Raw genomic sequence first — 17,288 nt, 5'->3', positions numbered from 1 at the left:
GTTTCATGAAAAAAATCACGAGGCACACCACCATTAGAAAATGTTAAAAAAATTAACTCTGTGCCTATATTGACTATTTATAAAGTAATTCTCTTGAATAGGAATCAAATAAACACAAAGAAAGTATTTTATAATTACTTTATTATGAAATAGTAAGCAAACAGAAATATGAAAAATTATAAAATACTTTATTTTTAAATCTTTAGAATTTTTCAATTTTTCCCACGGCACACCAGGCAACATCTCGCGGCACACTAGTGTGCCACGGAACAGTGGTTGAAAAACACTGATCTAAGCCATTCATCCATCCTTTTTGGCTTTTATCTGCATATTCCTGAATTGCAAAGGGTTGGACTGGATGATCCCAATTCTACAATTCTATGAGTCTCTGCTTCATTGTATGAACTTATTTGGTGCAAAAAATAGAGAAATGCTAGGTGTGCATTCTGGAGCATTATCGTGGATCTCTTGCTGTCGTTTCCCGTTTTGCACAACACCTACGGAACCAATCTCACAGACTTATCCAACTTCTCACTTATTACTTTCCTGTCTTCCGACTCGCTTATCTAACTTCCCCATGTGATGTACTTCTGACTTACTTATCTAACTAACTTATCTGACTTTCTATCTCTCCAAACGCTCTTCCTTCCCTCTTTCTCTACAGCCCTCCTATCCATCTCTGTTGCAGCCTGTTCTGCCCCCACAGAGCTCACAGCGGGGTAGAATTTGGGGAGCTCGCCCCATTTTTATTCCTCTTACAACAACCCTGCGAGGTTGGTTTCAGCCTACCAGCTGAGGGACGGTCTGCAAATCTGAGAAACAAACAATAGGCTAGGCTGAAAGAGGAGGATTTGAACTCGTATCTTCAGGTTTCAAGTCCACCACATCGGCAAGACTGATCTTTGAATGAGCTGATTTGGTTCATTCTAAGAGAGGGGTGTCCCTAACCCTTGTATCTTTGGGGGGGGGGGAAGCGGGTTGGCCCATCATTCCACCTCAGCAATGCAGAACGATAGATACTGTCCCCCATCACTATATCATTTCAACAACTGCAAGGTTACCCCAAAAAACAGCCAGACATGAAATGGAATGAGAGGGACCCCCACCAAGCCTCCGTCAGCTTCCTGGCCCCTCCCTGGTCCAGCAGCAAATGAGTTTGCTCCGGCATCTCCATAGCAACCGGTTGCCACCGGCAACAGCTTTGAAGCATCTCTCTGTCCACGCGTGTGTGGGCAAGGAAAAGCTGTAGAAAAACGATTCTGTCGCCTCCCGGAATTCCCCGGCCCGATCCTGCGTGGGGCTGAGCGGTACACCCCCTCGCCCCTCAAGGGGAAGCGCTCTTCCCTCATCCAGCCACCCTCAGCATCCAAGCTCTGCCTCTGTATGTTTCCAGTCATCAGCAAGGTAGGAGGAGGAACCCGCTGGACAATACACCGGTTGGTTTGCAGATCCAACCAGGAATGGGGTTTAAGAAGCGGATCTTCGTAGCCAGGCGAATGGGTACGGGGGCCGAGGCATCCGCCCACTGAGGACTCCAGAAGGCTGACTTACCTGAGACACACAGGTGAGGGTTTCTTTTTTGCATGGTAACTGAATTTGTACTGGTGGGTACAGGTGAATATGCACAGACCAGGTCTGCACAGAGTGCAGGATGTACGGTAAGTTCAAGTGTGTGTGTGTGTGTGTGTGTGTGTGTGTGTAAGAGAGACAGGAAAAAAAACCCACGTTTTTGCTGCCTGAACACAGAGACACTTCTCATCTCCGCCGGAGAAACAACAAGAATCTATAATGGCACTTAATTTACAGGCTTATATTTCCCTGCTAATATAGTCTTGCTTTTCCTCTTTTTTAAAATAATAATAATAATAATTTCAAACCCTTTTTGTGCTGAAAATGTATTTCTAAGTGTTTGGTTTTTTTCCTCCCTTGTGGGTGGGAGGGATACACATTCCCGATTTCACAAACCAGAAAAACTGATACGCATTTGATTTGACACTCCCAAATCGTACAAAATTACGTTCGAACAAGACAACCCCCCCTGCTTTGGAGAGAAGGGCCAAATACCCCTTATTCGTAGGGGAGAGGATAAGCTATCCCCACCCTTCCGATTCATATTCACTAAAGTTGAACCCTCGCCCCGATGAGATTTGATTCTTAAAAGAACTCACCTTCTCAAACACCGGAGACTGTGAAATACAGGGACAAGGCGGTTGTCGTCCAAACAATTTCAGAACTTAGAAATAAATTCTAGGTCTGTTCCTCCGGAATTGCTGATAAGTAAAGCTAGAAATGTACGTATTTTGCCTTTCTGGCTGATGTGAATCAATGTAGGTGCATCAATATACCGGTACATATATTGACCCCCAAAAATCAGTTTATGTGACAAAAAAGGCAGGAATGGGAGGGTGAGTGGGTGGGAAGATTTATTTTATCTTCGGTGGGCAGGTGGCAACCGTAGCGTCTAATCCAGCAAGGATCCAGAAAGATCTGGCCTTTTTTACGAATACACTCTTAAATGACTTCAGCTTCAAGGCTCCTTAAGCCAGGAACCACACACAGAAACCCCCGAGACCTTAAGTGACTCTTCCTTCCTCTAAACCCCATCGCTGATGCCACCACGTCGGCCGAGCCTTCAAAACCCTTGCCCCCAGTTCAACTGGGAGGTGTGTAACCGCGACTCGCTTTCTCCCTCCTTAAATACGGCATTTGGTTCTGCCGCCATCGGACAGCACTGAGCTACACTGAGAGCCGTTGTGCCGTGGTTCCTTTGGCCACCAGCAGGAGGCGGTCTTGCGACATAGAATCATAGAGTTGGAAGAGACCACAAGGGCCATCGAGTCCAACCCCCTGCCAAGCAGGAAACACCATCAGAGCACTCCTGACATGTGGTTGTCAAGCCTCTGCTTAAAGACCTCCAAAGAAGGAGACTCCACCACACTCCTTGGCAGCAAATTCCACTGTCAAACAGCTCTTACTGTCAGGAAGTTCTTCCTAATGTTTAGGTGGAATCTTCTTTCTTGTAGTTTGGAACCATTGCTCCGTGTCCGCTTCTCTGGAGCAGCAGAAAACAACCTTTCTCCCTCCTCTCTGTGACATCCTTTTATATATTTGAACATGGCTATCATATCACCCCTTAACCTCCTCTTCTCCAGGCTAAACATGCCCAGCTCCCTTAGCCGTTCCTCATAAGGCATCGTTTCCAGGCCTTTGACCATTTTGGTTGCCCTCCTCTGGACACGTTCCAGTTTGTCAGTGTCCTTCTTGAACTGTGGTGCCCAGAACTGGACACAGTACTCCAGGTGAGGTCTGACCAGAGCAGAATACAGTGGCACTATTACTTCCCTTGATCTAGATGCTATACTCCTATTGATGCAGCCCAGAATTGCATTGGCTTTTTTAGCTACCGCGTCACACTGTTGGCTCATGTCAACTTTGTGGTCAACCAAGACTCCTAGATCCTTTTCACATGTACTGCTCTCAAGCCAGGTGTCACCCATCTTGTATTTGTGCCTCTCATTTTTTTTTGCCCAAGTGCAAAAAAATCCACAAATGCAGCCGCAGATCTGGCCCGGGTTTATCTGGTTGCAAGCCGAATTTTGCAGAGACATTCAAGGAAACTTGACGCAGAAGGACCTCTGGAATGGGGGGCTTGTTTTTGAGGCGGTTGGCTTGCTAGAGGGGCAGAGGCACAGGCCGTCATTTCCTTCCCAGAGGCTACAGAGGAAGCTGTCGCATACTGAGCCAGACTTTGGTCCCTCTAAATCAGTACTGCTTACACAGACTGGCAGCAGCTCTCCGGGGTTTCGGGAAAGAGCTTTTCTGAATCCGACCTGGAGATGCTACTGGGGACTGTGTCCAGAATCTCCTGGGGCACGAGATCGAAACTTCCGCAACCATTAGCAATACAGTGAAGAGTCTAGCAACGTTTTGGAGAGCCACTGGTTGCCCAACTCTACACCCCTCTTCTAATATTCTCCAGGAAGCCCCCCAGGCAGAGTGTTATGTAGTGAAGTTTCACCCTGGGCCAGCAGGGGGATACTGTATATAGTTTTCACTCAGGTCTGTAGATAGTTTTCCCTCAGGTCCGCGTCAGTTATTTTAGGCGGGAACTCTGGGCTGTTGTTGTTACAATGTTGACAGCCGGCTGTCTATAAAAGCAGGCCGGCTGAGCTGTTTGCAGTCAGTTCTATTCCAGCTTACAAAATAAAGAGCTGCTTGGAGAAATCGCTGTGTCGTCTACTATGTCAACCCACAACTTAACACTGGCGACGAAGGTGGGATCGATGGACATCAGAGCACAGCCAGACGCGGCCACCCTCTGAGATGAGCTGAATCACGGAGCTGAAACACTGAGCGAAATCACGGAGCAGAACCAATACAGAGCTGACCGTTCTGGCTAGAGCACAGTGTACCATCCATCACCTCCACGTCGGCATCGGAACCATGGCTTCACTCGTGCCTCTACCACCGTTTGCCCCAGCCTCTGAATCCTGGGACTCCTACCTCGCTCGGTTTGACTGCTACCTCCAAGCAAATGAGCTGACAAGAGGGTCTGTAGAGCAGAAGCGGGGCCTCTCCTCAGCCTTTGTGGCCCCGAAGTGTTCGCGACGGCCCGAGCATTGGTTGCGCCTCTAGCAGTCCAGGCAGCACCTTGAGACACGATTCAAGAGAAGCTCCGCAACCACTATGCCCCAAAGCTGTCCAAGATTGCTGCCCGCCATGCGTTCTACCACTGGAACCAGGCAGAGGGGGAGTCAATCAACAACTACACCACCGCCCTCCAACCGGCTGCAATGCACTGCGAGTTCCGAGACATAGATGATGCCCTGATGGATCAAATCGTCTGTGGGGTCCGGGACATCCGTCTGCAACGGCATCTTCTCGCCAAGCCAGACCTCACGCTGCAGAAAGCCACTGCGGAGGCCGTGGCCTCAGAAGCTGTTGAACTCTCCGCCCAGGAAATCCACAAGGCCAGTAGACCGTATTTAAAGGACTATGTTGTTGGACATGTAACACTGTTGGTCTAAGTATGGGAAATGTAACCGATATGCTTTTGTGCCTAATTGAACCATTACGCGTAGTGCTGTATATAAGGAAACCATTACGATTGTAACTAACGGCTTATCTCGGTGGGGAGGGGTGTTATGTAGTGAAGTTTCACCCTGGGCCAGCAGGGGGATACTGTATATAGTTTTCACTCAGGTCTGTAGATAGTTTTCACTCAGGTCCGCGTCAGTTATTTTAGGCGGGAACTCTGGGCTGTTGTTGTTACAATGTTGACAGCCGGCTGCCTATAAAAGCAGGCCGGCTGAGCTGTTTGCAGTTCAGTTTCTATTCCAGCTTACAAAACAAAGAGCTGCTTGGAGAAATCGCTGTGTCGTCTACTATGTCAACCCACAACTTAACACAGAGCATCAAGGCGAACCGTTGCCCGTGTTTGGCCCCTGCACTAACTAACTGGCAGTCTGAGGTAGAGTGCTCCTGAATCTGGAGGATCTACGTAGCTATCGCAGCCTTGGGCAGAGATAGGGAGGGAGAGAAACAAGGCTCCTGTTTTCTATACAATGTGGGGCGGGCGTTGGGCAAAGCACCCTCCACAGACCCCGTTCCCGCAGCAAATTGACCTCCTCTTTTTTTTTAAAAAAATTAATTTTTATTGAATAGTTTTGTTACAAAAAACAATACAGCCATACTACCACTAAATATAATTAAGAAATAAAAATTACATACATCGATATTTAGTTCATTTGTTATTTACCGTCTTATTTCCTCCCAAACATTGCATACAACTACACACATATGTGCAGCCACCCACACAGCCACACCCGCACAGAAAATGATAATAATGAAAGTAAATATTTTCCCCCTTTTATCTTCCAAAATCTTTTCTTCAACTTTGACTTCCTGTCAAGTCCCCTTGCATATGTTTTATCTTACATTTGAATGTACACAAAACAATAAACCTTTCTATATAATTTTTCTAATACATTCTGAAAACATAATAAATCCTTAATTGTTGTCCGCCTCCTTTTAGTTCCTTTATCACTCGAATGCTAGCACGGAGTCAATACTATTATTGTATTTTTGAACATATCTTCTATACCCATCCCATTTTTCCGCAAATTTTTGCTTTGAGTTTCCTCTGAGTTTACTAGTCAGTTGAGCCGTCTCCACCAATTCCTGTAATTTGATTTGCCAATCTGTTATTTTTGGACCTCTTCAGCCCACCCAGGAACAAGATGCGGGCAGTATAACTGCATTGCAAGGGGTTAGACTAGATGATCAGTAGGGCCCCTTCTGACGCTACAATTCTGGGGTTCTAACACCTTTGCCAAGAGCTCTTCTTCATCACGGCTGAATCTTTTGGCGCCAGAGATTTTAAAAATTGGGATATGATCCACGAAGAGATTAAAAAATCGATAAAGGTTTCGTATAACCAAAGAGCAGAAGCATACTTATTAGGAATTTTGAGTAAGACAAATTCGCCAAAGACAAAATTGACATATTTCTATATGCAACAACAGCAGCGAGGATATTGGTAGCCAGTTATTGGAAAAGAAACAATATCCCAACAAAAAGGGAATGGTTAAGTAAATTATCTGAGTATCTGGAGTTAGCAAAATTGACAGATTTAATAAGGCATTAAACCCAAAAGTGTGGTACAGAAACAATGGGGATGTTTAAATGAATACTTACAGAAGCAGGGCTCAGATATGAAAGTTTGGTTGTGCTTAGACTAACCTTGTGAAGAATATAAAGAATACAAAGATTTGATGGGCTATGAAAGAACTTAAGGAAGTGACTGAAGAACAGAAGTAAAGGTGAATTAGAAATTAAGAGACGTGTGGTGAATGCGGTGGAAGTCTTTTATGACATTTTAACGAGGATTTATATATGGTAATGTTTAAAGTATAAATTTGGTATTATGAAAAGTATTTCCTTTTTCCTTTTATTTTATCTTGTGTCTTTTTTCTTTTCTAGTCTGCATTTTGGAAAACACGTAGACAAACGTGTTTACAATGTTATGCATGGATTTTTGTTTGGGTTTTCTTTTTCTTGTAATATTTAATAAAAACTAATAAAAATTTAAAAAAATAAATCAAAATCCTGCTGGACGGGACCAAGAGGGGCCTTCTCTCTTCTCCCACTGCTGCCAATAAGCTGCATCCGGCATGTCACAAAGAGGCCTCGAATGTCCCTCATCATGGCCTCCTGGCAGCTGGTCTTCAGAGGTAGACTGCCCCTGGGCGGGGAGGCTCAACACAGCCATTTTCCCCTCATCAGTCATTTCGGAACAGTACACAGTCAGTCCCTACCCGGAGAAAACGAGAACAATGTTCCAGGCCGCCTTCCGAAGCGATTTGTCGATTTTTATCAGCCTTATAAATGAGAGTTTGTCGTAACGGGGGTACAGATATATTTATATTCCCCTTCAGTGATAAGGGTACAAAACGCCTCGGAAAGCAAGTTCGTTTCCGGAAACAAATGAACAAGCTCTGGAAATTGCAAAGAGCCGGTTGGAGGTTTTTACAAACTTTTTTTAAAACAAAGAGAAGGGGTTATAAATTGCTTTTTTGAAGCTGCCAGTCCTGGGGATGGGAGTGCGTGGTGGGAAGACGCAGCAGCTTGGGTCCTACTTGGGCTTCAGAACAGTCGCTCTGAACCACTCGCTTGACTGAAGAAATTGCACAGAGTGTTCCCATTAACGTGCAAATGGATCATCATTCCCCACCTCCAGGCCAGCGTCAATCACAGCTTGGTCTGACCAACAAGAAATTTAGTCCCTTTTTCACCAGAGGGGAGCCGTTGCTCCAATCACTACCCTCCTCTCAGACCTATCTGCATAGGGAATCATAAAGGTAAAGGGACCCCTGACTATTAGGTCCAGTCGTGGCCGACTCTGGGGTTGCGGCGCTCATCTCGCTTTATTGGCCGAGGCAGCCGGCGTACAGCTTCCAAGTCATGTGGCCAGCAGGACTAAGCCGCTTCTGGCGAACCAGAGCAGCACACAGAAACGCCATTTACTTTCCTGCTGGAGCTGTACCTATTTATCTACTTGCACTTTGAGGTGCTTTCGAACTGCTAGGTTGGCAGGATCAGGGACTGAGCAACGGGAGCCCACCCCGTCGCAGGGATTCAAACCGCCGACCTTCTGATCGGCAAGTCCTAGCCTCTGTGGTTTAACCCACAGCGCCACCTGCGTCCCGTCATAGGGAATCATAGAGCTGGAATAATAATAATAATAATAATAATAATAATAATAATAATAATAATAATATTTATACCCCACTCAGCCAGCTGGGTTTCCCCAGCCACCCTGGGTGGCTCCTCACAGAATTAAAAGCAAAATAGAGCATCAAACATTAAGAACTTCCCTAAACGGGGCTGCATTAAGATGTCTGCTAAAAGTCAGATAGTTGTTTATTTCCTTGACATCTGGTGGGAGGGAGTTCCAGAGGGCGGGTGCCACCACCGAGAAGGCCCTCTGCTTGGTTCCCTGTAACTTCGCTTCTCACAGGGAGGGAACCGCCAGAAGGCCCTCAGCGCTGGACCTCAGTGTCCGGGCTGGACGATGGGGGTGGAGACGCTCATTCAGGGTCAAGGTCAGCACCAACAAAACTCCAAATAAAGAATATCTGATTGTGAGGTATATCTGGTAAAGAATATCTGATTACCATATTTGCCAGGTTTGTGATGAGGGTTGTCTTGCAAATGATGGCTGTGTTGCATATGTCCCAAAGGAACATCAAATCGTATAAAAAGTGCCTGCAGGTTCCGGTCCTTGTCAAAATCTCAAATTGTACGTAATTTCCCCCATTGTAGCGATGTTCCAGGGCAAGTGGTACCAAACGTAAGATTTTGGGCTATTTTCCAGTGGAACACTTGAAATTGCTTGGCAAAAATGTTTGTGTTAGAGATGAAATTCACACCCAAATGCTAGCGAATTTTCATGGGGACTTTCTTTTAAGAAATAAATCTGCAGACTAATATGGGAATGAGGAGAGCGGAACTTAGAGGAAAGCAGAAAAACAAACATTCCTGCAAATTTGCCCGTCCCGAGTGGCTAGTAACCCGCTATTTTCTCCTTGCAGATCTCCTGGATCGATGAGCTCTTGGCTCTCAGGTTTTGAAACGATGGCCGATGGTCTCGCTGGTACTTTGCCCGCCCTGGCCAGCGCTGTCCGTCCAGACCCCACCTTGACCTTGGAGCAGAAAGCAGCCTTCGTCTTCGTCTTCTTCCTCTTCGTCTTCCTGGGGCTCCTGATCGTCCGCTGCTTCCGGATCCTGCTGGATCCGTACCGCAGCATGCCATCGTCCACATGGACCGATTACATGGAGAAAGATACGTTTGATTACCGGCTGGCCTGATGGACGGACTATTACTTTTTTTTAAGGCTGTTTCAGAGACATACGCAGGGCTTCCAAAGTTGGAATCTGCCCCCTTTCCTGCCGGAAGTCATGGTAGGTCGTGTCAAACCTCCACAAACAGGGATGGTCTACCTACGAATGCTGGTTTCTGGGTGAAGTGAGGGGATGGGCTGCGTCGAACCTCCATGGACAGGAATGGTCTACCTCTAAATGCCAGTTGCTGGGTGAATAACAGCAAGGGAATGTTCTTGCCTTCATGGCCTGATCCGTCGTGGCTTATATTATGTACATTGTTTGTAACCCAGCCAATTAACGATGTCCTCTGGGCAATTATAACAAGAAAAGCTTAAACTTTTTTAAAAAAACCACAACACTAATCTTTAAACCAAAAACAAAGGGGGAAGAGTAGAACGAAAACCAAAACCACACCACAAACCCTAAATAGCGCAGTGCCTTTCCCCCCAACATCAGCCATTCCTGGATTCAAGATAACCTGGCCAAAGTGAGTCGTGCAGTTTTAGACTGCTGCAATGAGGTTTGTGTGGGGCTTCCCCTTGAAGACTGTCTGGGAACTTCAGCTAGGAAGTCAGAAATGTGGCCCCGAGGCGCCTGGAATTTGTGGGGCTTGGATCAGCTTACACCACCTGTAGCGTTTCTGGCAAACTGTGCTTTTGGCCCAGGGTAGAGAGGGGATGAAATGCAGCGTTAACCGGCGGAACTCATTGCCTCATGAAGACCGTATGACTCCTGGGCTGTTGGTGGCTTTTAAAGAGAACCGGGCACGTTCATCCAGAGGAGGAACAGTCTCTCAAAGGTCAGGAATCAAGCGGCATTTCTTGTGAGACCTGGCACCCATGGGGATCTTTCCCTGGGGACCACAAAGTCTCTCAGCCGCCCGCTTGGTCCTGAGGCAGCGAGAACAAAGCTGAACACTGGAAGATTCAAGGCAGGCGAAAGCAAAGACCTTTTCACACAGAGCAGGGATAATTCATTCCCAAGAGAGACAGGAATAAGGATAAGGAATTAGCCTTATCCCTCTATGACTTAGCAGCTACCAGTAGTCACAGCTCTGGGCTACTGCCAATCTCTGAATTGGCACCAGTTTCTGGGACTTGCAAGCAAGGAGAGCGCTCCCGTGCTCGGATCCTGATCGACGCCTTCCCAGAAGAAGGATGTGGTTGGCCATCGCAACAACAGGATGCCGGAATAGGCGGGCTTTTTGGTTTCACTCTGCAAACAGGAGCTCCTGAACTCGACGTGCAGCTATTATTTTCATTCTTTAATAAATCTGTATGCCGCCTTCCAACCGTAGGTCTCACAACATAAAACCGCAATATAAAAAACGCAAAATGCGTAATAAAATTAGAACAAAAAGACACCAAAAATTCACAGCACATTTGAAAGGGCATCTGAGGTCAGTCAGCCAAGGGCCTGGTTAAAAAGGAACGTTTTTGGCTGGCGCCTAAGGATATATAAGGAAGAAGCCAGCCGAACCTCCTTGGGGAGAGACTTCCACAATTGAGGAGCCAGTGCAAAAAAGGCCCTGTTCTCGTGTTGCCACCCTGCGGACCTCTATTGAAAGAGGCACTGATCACAGGGTCTGGGTTGATTCATATGGGGAGAGGCATTCCTTGAGGAACAGCGGTCCTCAGCTATTTAAGGCTTTATGGCATGGGTAGGCAAACTAAGGCCCGGGGGCCGGATCTGACCCAATCGCCTTCTCAATCCGGCCAGCAGACGGTCTGGGAATCAGTGTGTTTTTACCCGAGTAGAATGTGTGCTTTTATTTAAAATGCATCTCTGGGTTATTTGTGGGGCATAGGAATTCATTATTCTTCATTTTTTTCAAAATATAGTCCGGCCCCCCACAAGGTCTGAGGGACAGTGGGCCGGCCCCCTGCTGAAAAAGGTTGCTGACCCCTGCTTTATGGGTCAACCCCAGAATTGGGCATGGGAACTAGTTGGCAGCTAGTGAGGCCAGGATCGGTGCAATATGCTCAAACCGTCTGGCCCCCCGTGAGCAACTTGGCTGCCGAATTCGGCACCAGTTTCTGAACCATCTTCAGAGGCAGTCGTACGTATAATGCATTGATGTACGAAGGTTCAGAACAGGTAACAGAAATGACTTCTTCACACAGCGCAGGGTTGAACTATGGAACTCCCTGCCACCACATTGGATGGATTTAAAAGACAAACTCATGGAAGTAAAGGCTACCAGTGGCTACTAGGTATGATGGCCGTGCTCAGACACAAAAGCTTCTGAAAATCGCAGGGGTGTTGCTCTGATGCTTAAATGCTGCTTGCGGGTTTCCCACATGAGATTCTGGAATAAAATGGACCACTGGCCTGATCTCAGGACATGGGTTCTTCTGATATCCTTATGGAACCTCCAGGTCCAGTGGCAGTCTATCTTGATTCCAAAATGGGAAGAGGATGCTGGACCAGGTGGGCCAGATCCAGCTACAATCCGATGTTCTTAAAATAATGCCCCTACTTACCTCTGACAGCGACACCGCAGGAAGGGGGGGGAGTCTGTGGAAAGAGGAATTTTCCCAGTCGTCAACCAAACTGCACCAGACCAGAACTTCTACTAGAGGGCAGCACCGCAGCCAGAAGAACGAGACTTCTAGAGATCCCGAAATGTCTTTGATGGATCATTATGCGAGACTCGAATGAGGGAATGATCCGATCAGCACATATTTAAGCTTTGGAGGAGCGTGGCAAATAGCTGCCATGCCAAGCAGAAATTATTGTTAAGTAAGACCAGAAGAGGGGGGTGGCTTGTGACAGAAATGTACTCTGGGAATGAACAGATCTGAAGAGCGTTGGTGTCTTGTCCTTTTTTAAAAAATCGATGTGGCCACAGCAGCAGCAATGGAGATGATTTACAGAATAGCAGTCTTGGGGGAGAATGGTCTCTGCCCCGCAGAGCTTACACTCTCCAGATCCCCACTGAGCAGAAGCCCAAGATAACACCAGGCGGAGCTGGTTCCGGGGCATTATATATATATATATATATATATATATATATATATATATATGCAGGTTTTGGTGTCCTCGGGTGTCTTCCCGTGTAAAAGTTGGGGTGTCTAGGCGACGTTTCGACGAGGTCTCACTCGTCATCTTCAGGCTGGTGCTTTCGGCTTCTTGTTACTGGAACAGAGCGGGATCTCAATGTTTGAGTTCCTATAAATACTGTAGAGGGGGTGTGGTGTCTAGCCTCCAATGTTCTGGGCAGAGAGGAAGTTCCCAGGCTAGTGTGCCTTTTCTTCTTTTGTTCCTTAATTACTTGAGAGATACCTTGAGTGATTTCTTGAGTGATATCCTGAGTACCACTTAGGTGGGTCATTAGGTGTGGATTAGTTGCTAAAGTCTTTGTGTCTTGACCTCTTGAACTTTGTGAAGGGTTTTCCTGAGAAGATGGCTGTATTGCACTTAGTTGTGCTTTGGCTTGGCTTCGTGTATAGGGGCGAGCTGTGGTTTTGTGGCTTGTGTCAGCCAGATCTGTGTAGGGATTGCAGGGGGGTGCAGCATCCGGAGGTGCCACCATGGACTGGCTACTGGATGGTGTCAGTAATTCATCTGTGGAGAGGGTCTGGGTTTGGGTCTGGTGTGGTTGATTGGTGTTGGCGTTCTGTGTGCCTCTGGATCTGGTGTCAGTTTTTGTGGGGAGGGCTAATTTCCAGATGTCTGGCAAGCGGGATGTGTCGTCACGCTTGTTCATGTTGTGAGGGTGTTTCTCTATCTCGATGGCTTCCATGATTATTCTCTTGTGGTGATGTTCCGTGTTAAAGAGCAATTTGGAATCTGCAAAATTAATTTCGTGTCCTGTTTCTTTCATGTGTTGGAAAAGAGAGGAAGTTTTTTCTTCTTTTTTGACGGCATTCTTGTGTTCTGCGATACGTGCATTTATTCGTCTGTTTGTTTGTCCAATGTACGTGGCTGGGCAGACTTTGCAGGGTATTTCATAGACCCCTTGGTTTTCCAACTGGATTTTATCCTTGGGGTTTCTGAGGATATTGGCTATTTTTTGGTTGGTGCAAAAGGCTGTTTTGATATTGTGTTTATGGAGGATTTTGCTAATTTTATCTGTAGTGCCCTTGATATAAGGAAGGAGGGCCATGCCATTGTTTTCTTCTGTGTCTTGGTTTTTGGGGGGTGTTTCCTTTTGGATTAGCTTCGTAATCCTGTTTTGCTGGTATCCATTGGCAATTAACACATTTGAGAGATTCTGTAACTCAGTTGTCAAGTGGTCTTTGTCAGCCAGGCGTTTGGTTCTGGAGATGAGAGTCTTGGCTACGGAGTTTATTTGTGCAGGGTGGTGGTGTGATTGTGCATGTAAGTAGCGGTTGGTGTGTGTTTTTTTCTGGTAGATAGTTCCCTTCCTTGACGTCCTAATCTACAAAAAACCTGATGGCTCCCTAGGACACACTATCTACCAGAAAAAAACACACACCAACCGCTACTTACATGCACAATCACACCACCACCCTGCACAAATAAACTCCGTAGCCAAGACTCTCATCTCCAGAACCAAACGCCTGGCTGACAAAGACCACTTGACAACTGAGTTACAGAATCTCTCAAATGTGTTAATTGCCAATGGATACCAGCAAAACAGGATTACGAAGCTAATCCAAAAGGAAACACCCCCCAAAAACCAAGACACAGAAGAAAACAATGGCATGGCCCTCCTTCCTTATATCAAGGGCACTACAGATAAAATTAGCAAAATCCTCCATAAACACAATATCAAAACAGCCTTTTGCACCAACCAAAAAATAGCCAATATCCTCAGAAACCCCAAGGATAAAATCCAGTTGGAAAACCAAGGGGTCTATGAAATACCCTGCAAAGTCTGCCCAGCCACGTACATTGGACAAACAAACAGACGAATAAATGCACGTATCGCAGAACACAAGAATGCCGTCAAAAAAGAAGAAAAAACTTCCTCTCTTTTCCAACACATGAAAGAAACAGGACACGAAATTAATTTTGCAGATTCCAAATTGCTCTTTAACACGGAACATCACCACAAGAGAATAATCATGGAAGCCATCGAGATAGAGAAACACCCTCACAACATGAACAAGCGTGACGACACATCCCGCTTGCCAGACATCTGGAAATTAGCCCTCCCCACAAAAACTGACACCAGATCCAGAGGCACACAGAACGCCAACACCAATCAACCACACCAGACCCAAACCCAGACCCTCTCCACAGATGAATTACTGACACCATCCAGTAGCCAGTCCATGGTGGCACCTCCGGATGCTGCACCCCCCTGCAATCCCTACACAGATCTGGCTGACACAAGCCACAAAACCACAGCTCGCCCCTATACACGAAGCCAAGCCAAAGCACAACTAAGTGCAATACAGCCATCTTCTCAGGAAAACCCTTCACAAAGTTCAAGAGGTCAAGACACAAAGACTTTAGCAACTAATCCACACCTAATGACCCACCTAAGTGGTACTCAGGATATCACTCAAGAAATCACTCAAGGTATCTCTCAAGTAATTAAGGAACAAAAGAAGAAAAGGCACACTAGCCTGGGAACTTCCTCTCTGCCCAGAACATTGGAGGCTAGACACCACACCCCCTCTACAGTATTTATAGGAACTCAAACATTGAGATCCCGCTCTGTTCCAGTAACAAGAAGCCGAAAGCACCAGCCTGAAGATGACGAGTGAGACCTCGTCGAAACGTCGCCTAGACACCCCAACTTTTACACGGGAAGACACCCGAGGACACCAAAACCTGCATTCCTGTACCCGTGAAAATCTACGAAAGCAAATATATATATATATATATATATATATATATATATTTGATTAAATGCGATGCTGCTGACCCGCAACCCAAGCGCTTTTGGGTCTCTTTCCCTGAACTTAAAAGCAGTCGTAGCTACCCATAAATTCTCCACTGCGGGGATAAATTAGCACCTTTGGGTGGGGAGGGTGCCATGGGCTGGGGGAGACTGGCCTAGAGAAGAGGCGCTTGCTGCTTTGCACAGTTAAACTGTGGAACTCCTTGCCACAGGAGTCAGTGATGGCCACAAACTGAGACGGCTTTGGAAGAGGGTGAGACGAATTCATGGAGGAGAAGGCGATGCTTCTGAATACCAGGAGGGGAGAAGTTGCTCTAGTGCTCAAATCTCATGCTCAAATCCTCAAATTCACAGGCACTGTGGAAAGGGGATGTGGGATCGAATGGGCCATTGATTGGCCTGATCCAGCAGGCTCTAATTAATAATAATAATAATAATATTTATATCTCACCCTCCCCAGCCGGTCGGCTAACATCAAATATATAACATTAGTATAAAATAAAACAATAATTAAATTACCTCCCAAAGACAGGTCAAAATCAAATTAAAATCTAATTAGATGGCTTTCTGCAGGGTTAGGGTTGGGAACAGTAACTCACCATTCTTATATAAACAGTGCCCATCTGATTTGGGGGGAAATATCACAGGGCAGTTTTATTCAGCCCAGGGGCCACATTCCTTCATATGAAACCTTCTGAGGTCCACATTCAAGCCGCAAGTGAGCTCAGAGGCAAGAGCAGGCTGCTCTGCAGACGAGAGGTTTTGTGTTTGTTGCACCACAATATGGCCGTGTGAAAGCTGGAGGTTTCTGACTCTCTGTCCTCCATCCTGGCAAGGGGGTGTGGGCATGATCCTGGCTCAATGACACATTCGGGCACAGTCAAAGCGCTTTGAGGAAGGGGGTTGGGAATAAAAGGTGTGCCATGGGCCAGATTGATAAGGACTTCTGTGCTTATGTGACCATGGTTTCTGTATCGTTTGGTGGGGGTGTATTGTGAAAAAAAGGTGTATAGGGAAAAGGTTTGGGGAGAGGAAGAGGAATCGCCCCCCCCCCCCAGGTGCCCTGGGATGGGAATAAGGAAAAGAGCAAAGGGAATGGCAGCTTGAGACTGGGGGGCAGACCCAGGCATGGCGAGAAATGAGGGTGGAGGGGGTTATCGGAGGGCACAGGATGGCAGCAGGTGGTCTCAAGGCCAAGGAGGGGGTCTTGTCATCTGGGAAGCCCTGGACCTCCATACACACTGACCACCCCGGGGAAGTCAACTGGGTGCTGCTAACACAGGGGTTAGACTTTGCCCCCCAAAAGAATGGATGGATGCCAACATCATTTATTTCATAAAATGTATACACCGCTTGGGACGTGGGTGGCACTGTGTAAACTATATGTCTGTTGCTCTGCCAGTTTTGTCAGTGGCCTCACCCACCTCTAGCATGCAGCCCCCAAAAGATTGCTCAGAAGGGAATGCGACTCTTGGACTGGAAATAAAAGGTCCAGTAGGGACACGGGTGGCACTGTGGGTTAAACCACAGAGCCTAGAACTTGCCAATCAGAAGGTCGGCAGTTCGAATCCCCGCGACAGTGTGAGCTCCCGTTGCTCAGTCCCTGCTCCTGCCAACCTAGCAGTTCAAAAGCACGTCAAAGTGCAAAGAGATAAATAGGTACCGCTCCGGTGGGAAGGTAAACGGCGTTTCCGTGCACTGCTCTGGTTCGCCAGAAGCGGCTTAGTCATGCTGGCCACAACCCGGAAGCTGTACGCCGGCTCCCTAGGCCAGTAAATCGAGATGAGCGCCGCAACCCCAGAGTCTGTCACGACTGGACCTAATGGTCAGGGGTCTCTTTACCTTTACCTATACACCGCTTGGTGGCTAATTAAAAACAGAAAAAACTCAAAAGCTCTTTCCAAAAAGAACAATGAAACCATCGGTTTAAAATAGTTAAGAACAGCTCTTAAAAACATTGGAAAAAACATTCAGATTAATGATAAAATGGATTAAAACTCGGGTCAAGGTCCAAAATGTCTGGGCGAGCCTGCCTGGGTGCAAATGTTTATAGGAGGTGCGGAAGAGCGCAGTGGAGGTGCCTGCT

General features: G+C 46.7%; 1 pseudogene across 1 annotated transcript; it reads left to right on the top strand.

Annotated features, from left to right (window-relative positions):
• Window positions 1-498: 498 nt before the first annotated feature.
• LOC310833470 (cortexin-3 pseudogene) lies at window positions 499-12,192 on the top strand (annotated as a pseudogene). Its single transcript, XR_014568616.1, has 2 exons — window positions 499-1,564; window positions 9,093-12,192. The product of XR_014568616.1 is annotated as a cortexin-3 pseudogene (transcript).
• The last annotated feature ends 5,096 nt before the right edge of the window (window positions 12,193-17,288 follow it).

Source organism: Podarcis gaigeae (assembly GCF_964106915.1).
Source record: "Podarcis gaigeae genome assembly, chromosome: 16".
NCBI classification, from domain to species: Eukaryota; Metazoa; Chordata; class Lepidosauria; order Squamata; family Lacertidae; genus Podarcis; species Podarcis gaigeae.
The sequence above is the reverse complement of the archived record's forward strand: the minus strand, read 5'-3'. Positions and strand labels throughout refer to the sequence as shown.